Raw genomic sequence first — 7,643 nt, 5'->3', positions numbered from 1 at the left:
CAAGAGAGTAAAATATCATTTACTTTTTCGTGCCAAGGTGCAATGTATTGTTACGTCTCCGTTTGTTAATTGATTTTCTGTAACTTCGTTCCGACAAAACTTTAGCGACACAAGTCCTTACTTAATAAAACTGGTTTATTCTTTCCGAATACAACTTTACGATACACTTATTTTCAACAGTCGCTCTATAACAAACGCTATATCAACGAACGTCAACAGTACTTCTGACTGCAGTCAATTACTCATTTATCTAGTAAATGCTAGAGCATTCGCCAAAGTACAGGATAGTTCTAGAAAGTAGAGGGCGTGAGAATAGTCATGTGATCTCAATGACGCAACAGTATTTCAAACAACCAGTAACCATCAAAACTGTAATATCTGTATTTTAATAATGAAATGTTTAATATTCCAAAGAAAGATTTCTTTCTCACTAATTCACTTGTCATGTCTGCCCCAGTTCTAAGTGGAAATGGTTGTTTTTCAAGATTTCGTCTATATTCACCTACACGTTTACAAGTGTAAAAAGCCAGTACAAACTGTAAATAATAATTACGTAGATTGTACAATTACATACCAAAAGTTACTAAATTTACAGTCATTTAGGGTGCAGAAGGCACTGGCACTTTGCATGTTACACAATAGAGATATAGTCGAGAAGTTTACCATGCCAAATAAAAGTTTACTTATTGTTATTGAGTTGAATATTTAATACTTCAACACCAAGTATTATCCATTCCAAAGTATTATCCAAAACATTCCAACAAGTTCCCTATTATGAAAACAAACTCAAGCAAATTTTGTGAAAAAGAGCAAAATCGACCATCTTAAAAGCAGAATCTTAAATTTTTAAAACACTTTTCAAATGTCTGTTGCAACTGGTAAACTCGAACTTCGGAACTCTGAATCTATTCTTGTCGTATAATCAGGTGAATAAGAAATGCAAAGAATAACCTGAATTTGAAATTTGACATAGTTTTATGTTGCATGAGAAATAAACAAATTGAACACATTTGATAGACAGTGAATATAATCTTTATTTAGACACGACAAAAAATAGTGTGCAAAACTGCATATATAAGTGGACATTCACCTCTACTGGATCAGCCTTCTATATATCAAGATGAATTTATGCCAAACTAGTCACGAAGAAAACCAAATAGAATTGAACAAACAAAGCGCGTCTGAATACAACAGTTAAATTCGATTTCTTTATCCAATTGATAAGATTACCTCGTAACCTTTGTACTCTCACAGTACTGGTTAGCAATCAAATTTGGCCACTAAAAGATATTGTAGTGGTAATCCATTTAACATGGGTGCTATATGTCCTCTTGGACGTAATAGACATTACTATAAAAAATGAAGAAACAAAGCAGCTGGAAGAAGGCAATTTCAATGATTTTCTGGGCCATGTGCTGTTGTTATTATGGCACAGATGCTCAATACCAGAAACGTTTTTAAAATTTCTATATCACTAAAGCAGATAGAAACCATACGATAGATCTGCATTTCGCAGTAATAAAAAAAGCCTTATGGGCGAAGAAAGATAAGGATGACATGCACTATTAGATAACTCAGTGATAGAGCAATGGCACTGTTATCCAATGGTCTTGGGTTGAAGCCCCAATCCTGAAGTCTTATTTTACTTACAAGAATGTGAGGAGGTTTCATTTCTTTGATTCATAATAAGCATCGAATAACAGAAACACACACACACACACACACACACACATATATATATACATATACAAGTCTTGTTGGACTTGTATAATTTGGTTGGGTGGTGATAAATCAACACATTAACTGCCTAACCAATACAACATAGTAGGTAGTTCATAGTCATTGTAAAAAAAAAAGTCTCATGTGGCTTGTACTTTTGGATATCTCGATGATAGAACAAAGGTCCTGGGTTTAATTAAACTCCAGTCTCAAAGTATTTTTCTACTTATTGACTCATTCACTTACAATAATGTTTAAGATTGCTTAATGATCTTAAGGATGGTCCTTTTAAATGGACAGCAAGATAAAAGGCTTTTATTTCACTGCTCAATCCATTCATTGAAGAAATGATTTCGTGGTACTTCTCCATTATAATCTATTAATTTCTCAACTGAGTGAGTTGTTGAACTAGACAGGTAAACTCTTGAACTGGATTAGGTATTGATATAACTGGAACAGCCCACTAAGGTTATGCTGTTGTAAATGACACAGCAGCAGTAGTAGTAGTAGTAGAGTAAGCCAGACAGGTTCTGCTATTCCATATTTTATAGTTAATTCTGCTTGAGGTTGTAATTCTTGGACAAATCTAGTAAGAGGTTTGACTGATTTGATCTTTGCATTCAAAAATTAATTTTCGAAATGTTTTATTCTGTCATTGATGTTATTTCCTACCTTGTTGATTCTGCTGTTATAATCTTTCTGCACTTCATCTAGTTTTCTATACTTCATCTAAGTTCTTTTTCATTTCTTCAACTTTATTATTATAATTTCTCTACAATAACTTTTTGATCTTGTTTAAATCAAATTTAATTCTTTTAATTCTTCTCTGAATCTTAGATCTCTTTCTTGAGACTTCTATTTTAAAAATTCCCATTTTCTCTTCTAATTTTGTGTCTCTTTGTGTTTGTTTGTTGTTTTTTTACTTTTATGTGTCTTTTTTTGTTCTTCTTTTGATTTACTATAATTTTTTCTTGGTCATGTTTTCTTATCTTTCTCTCTGTTCTATATCTTTTTTCTTTAATTTTCTTCTTCTTTCTTCTAATTTTCAGCATCTAAGGTACCCAATCAGTCGTAAGCAAGCTCAGAACAAAAACAAAATATATGATGTATTGGCTTTCATGTCATACTTTCAATTTTTTAATTAAATTGTTATAAACTTATAATTTTATTGAATATTTCTTTAACATTTATCAGTGACAGAATGAAACATCTGAAAAACCAATAGGTAAACACAAAGATTAAACATGTCACGCTATTTATACATCTGAAATAGTGGGCAGTACCATTAATCTTACTGTCTATTAGTTATGCACCAATGTTTCAATTTAAGTTTAATGCACCAGTGTTAAACTTAGTTATGTTTAGAAGCGGTTTTTTGTGTGCAAGTTTGTTTAGATAACTGTTTGCAAATTATACGTTGTGTAGTCCACTAGTTATGAATTGGTTATTTTTATATTATTGTATCATGTTTCGAGAACCTTCCGAGTTATTTTCATCGTTTTATTGAGTATTATTGCATCACAATATCTAGTAGTGTGTGGAACATTCTAGACCTCTGTCGTGGTATAAATATGCCTCAAAAATTGAGTTCAAAAGATAGTGTGATTGTGAGTTTAGTCATAAAGAGATAGTATAATGGTGATTTTAAAGTGAAATTATCAAAGTCTTTATTGTAGTAACAGAGCAATAAGAATAATCCGTCTTGTCAAATTGTGTTCAAAAGTAACTGAACCAACTTGTATGGACTTTCATGAAAAATAGACAAATAGTCAAAGTTCTGTATACAACTGTGTTAACCACAGTATAACGAACATTTGTATATAAATATGATTTCAAATTCGATGAAGAGGAACCCACTTTGAGACTAATAATGCTTGGAGACGGCTTGGATGGGTAACGAAGAAAAACTTTAATATAAGTTTAACATAACAGCAAATGTACAACGTTTCGACAAGGTTTTGTCATCATCAGGTACTCTGGAGTGTCATACTCATTTTCTTGGATGAGATAATTACATATAGAAAGACCTTTGATAATTCTTATGGTAGGTCAGTGAAGTTCTGGAGTGGTTGAGGAAAGAGAACCATAAGCTGAATCCCAAAAATTGTGAATTGTTCCATCAATAGGGAGTTTTCTGGGACTCATAGTTAGAAGTGGTTAAAGACCTATCTAAGGTTTATTCTGTTCAGAATTGACCAACATTAAAGAACCACTGGGAGGTAAGAGGATTTCTTGAAGAATGCCCTTATTATCATCATTGTATAAAATCGTTTTCTGAAATAGCTTATCCTCCACACAAATTACTTGAAAACCCAATAAATTTTATTAGATTACTGATTATGAACCAAGCAAAACAAATATGCTACATTATGCCACTTGGTCAAAAATATTTTGATACCCAGTATATACAATCTTCTCATAGAATAGATTTTGGTTGTTGCTATAAAGCCACAATTAAATTTCAACACAACTCTACTAGATGAACTTTTTACCTCTCAGAAATCTAGATAACCAAGAATTCACGATTGTAATTGAAGCTATATAAGATCAAACTTTTAACCTTCTAGCTATCTTTGCTTACATTATTTGTCCAGTTTTTCGTGTATTGTGTGATCACTTTACACAACCAGTATGGAAGATTATATCTTCGACCATTAAAACTCTAGACACGACAAATTGTGGAGCTTATGAAACAAACATCAAAGCTCGAACTGTGACGTGACTTTGTAGCAGTGTTTGAGTTCCCCATCAAGTTGTGCCTACATACATGTCATCAGCAGCAGTATGCAAAGAAAACTGCCATGAAAGGCAGTTATGTAATCAATAATTTTTTTATAAAACATCAAAACCATCAATCCACGTTAAACCTATACATACTAAACTAAACTGAAACATAAGCAAGACTTGCTAAAGCTTACTGGTGCATAAAAAATTCAGCCTTAGTCAAAATATTGCATACATGCCAAACATTTCTCGTTTCATTATGATGAAACCTTGTGTTTACATATTTGTCTACAATGAGTTTCATCAGTTCAATAACATGGCTTCCTTGTGGCACATCGTCAAACATATGTTTATTAAGCTTCATGAATAAGTTTGTCGTACCTTTTCCAGCCCACAGTCAAATCTGTAACATTTCCTTTATTGAAAAGCTCCCAGATTTCTCGAGGCAGCATATCTATTCTTTTGTTAGCTTACATAGGTAAATGACATTTGATACAGCCTTGGTAAGTCCACTAGTTAACGTTTCAGAGTATTAACTTAGAGTTTGTAATTTTGATTGGTACATTGTGTCTTCTAATGATTTGCAATACACCTGAAAACGGACAACTTATCTTAAATGCTGAACCACAAAGTCTGCTATGTATGCAGCAACGTCTTCCATATATAAAGAAAGATTATCAAAATATTGCAGTATGCAATAATCGTGGTCAGTATGACAGGTGATGTCATCTTTCTTTCACTGACATTATAATTTTTGATGTCACCTGCCTGCCACTAGAGACACAGAGAGCAGAGAATGGGATTTTCTCCACACATATAGCAGTGGCTGGATCTCTTCACCTCATTCTTAGAAGCAAGAATCTGTAAGCACTCTTAAAATGCCTGATGATAGAATTGTTATTATGTCCACAGAGACTATGTAAAGTACTGAAAAACAACTCCAAGTAGTTTTGACTTAACTTCTAAGTCAGGAGGTATTCAAGAAGGATGACAACCTTTACAAAGACTCTCACAAATGTAACATATTGGTCTCAGCTCCAGCAAGTATACAAGGAGTTCAACTTTTCTCTTGGCTTGATTCATTGTTTATCCTCCTACAGATTCTCAAAGAGAAACTAAGTAATTCTTGGTTTCCAAAATATTGTGAAACATGGCTTGCTTGTCACTGGAACTAATATCTCCTTTAAGTTCTGGTGCTAAATTATTTCGGCTGTTTAACATGTCAAATCTATCATCCATGGATAACACAAAGCATTCAATATCCTGGGAACCTTCAAATATTTCCCGATCTTCAGGAATTTGTCTTTAAAATGTCAAATATTTTGTGTTGCACTGGCTCAATATTTGAGTTTATCTGTCATGACATTGACTTTATTTATTAGTAGTATGAAGTCTTTCATCATATTGAACTTGAGAGAGTAACTTGATAAAGTCCCAACTAATATATTGTCTCTCATTGTCGTAGATGGTTCCATGTACAACTTGCAAATAGATTCTTAATCAACTTGCATGCAGATGGGATTAAGTAGAAAGTGTACAGGCTGCTGAGTCACAGGATTTTCAAGCCATGTTTTAACAAAGTCAATATGCAAAGGCATTCCAAGAATAGCAGATGTCAAAATGTTTGAAGCAGCACCATCAAACGTTAAGCTAATGACTATTACTCCAGATTCGAGAAAAAGATCTATACATTTAGAAACTAAAAAAAAAACAACCTTTTTTTGTGCTCCCACTGCATTAACAAAAAAGCATTCGACAGAAATCTTTCAATGACCATTTATACAATTCAACTACAACAACAACAAAAAGAGAACATTTCTTGCCTTGGGTAAACTGCCACTGCTGATTTCACCACCACCAAAATCAATATATCCTGTGAACTTATCTTCCCTTCACTCCACCTTTTGGCAAATGGCTATTTCATTAATCACTGAAGCACATAAAGTTTCTCTTCCTTTAGTATTCTTGTCTCGGACCTTCATTTTCAACCCATTGAGTGCCTCAGAATGAAAAACCTCGAGACCTATTTACAGTCTGGTACACCATTGTAATGTCCTTGGATATGGCAGATTGTTGCTAAATGTTTCTCTTTAGTAGTCATAGTCTCTTGAAGAGAAAATACTCAAGGTAAATGCAAAGCTGTGGAGGATATTCCATTATACATGTATGTGTTGAGCACATAATTCTGTTGAAGAATGTTTTCAATGAATCAAACATGGATACTTAAAATAAATTAAAAGCTTATGGTTATTGAAACTGTGCAAAATTGCTAAACTATTGAAAAGCCTTATATTTTATAGATTACAAGTTTTGTATTATATAATTATAATCACTAGAGTTACATTCAATACTAAAGAATTAACATAGGCTTATGTGTGAGAAGGTGTAACTGCACATATATTACTGTTTTCTTTAAAAAAAAAGAGCTAAATTCGCTTTTTCACAAGTGTCTCTGGCAGTGCCGTAGCCACGGGGGCGTGAAAGGGTACAATGCGCTTTCCCATAACAAAAATGAGCTCTCTAAAAAACTGTCTTAAAAAAATAAAATAATGCCTCTTTTTACTTCTTTCGAACTTAAATAATTTTTTCGAACTTGAATAATTCCAATGTACTCATGTATAAAAATATTAGGTGACCGAAGTAATAGTGTGCTGTAAATAAATATTTATAAAATAAGATATATTTGTACTTATGCTTTCGGCTTTTGTATTTTTTATCGCATCGATGGCTGCATACCGCTAACGTGGATTATTCAGATTTGTCAGATTTCAAATAAATTGTTATTGGTCGATGCAATGTTAATGTTTTGTTTATTAATAAAATAATAATTATAACTGAATGTTAGATAACGTGTTGCTTCTTACACAAAACAAAAGCATAGTTGAATACATTAAATTATTCGTATTGGAAGTGAATTATTGCGCAAGAAGGGAACTGTACGCACTCATCGAACAGTGAAGATAAGAAGACACATAACTGAAACTGCTCTCTCATTCTTGTTTATGCATTGTTAAATTTACAGTGTTTGAAGCATTATTATTGACGGAATGATTCTATCCACGGCATCCATTTTGTTCTTCAGAGGTGAGGAAATGTTACTTTAATTATTAGCAGGCACTTTAGTAAATTCTATATAATAGTTTAGGAATCGGTCTTATTACTTACTAGCTGAGGTACCCGGCGTTGCCCGAGGGATTTAT

The sequence above is a fragment of the Limulus polyphemus genome, unplaced genomic scaffold, assembly GCF_000517525.1.
Source record: "Limulus polyphemus unplaced genomic scaffold, Limulus_polyphemus-2.1.2 Scaffold340, whole genome shotgun sequence".
NCBI classification, from domain to species: domain Eukaryota; kingdom Metazoa; phylum Arthropoda; class Merostomata; order Xiphosura; family Limulidae; genus Limulus; species Limulus polyphemus.
Note: the sequence above shows the minus strand (reverse complement) of the source record.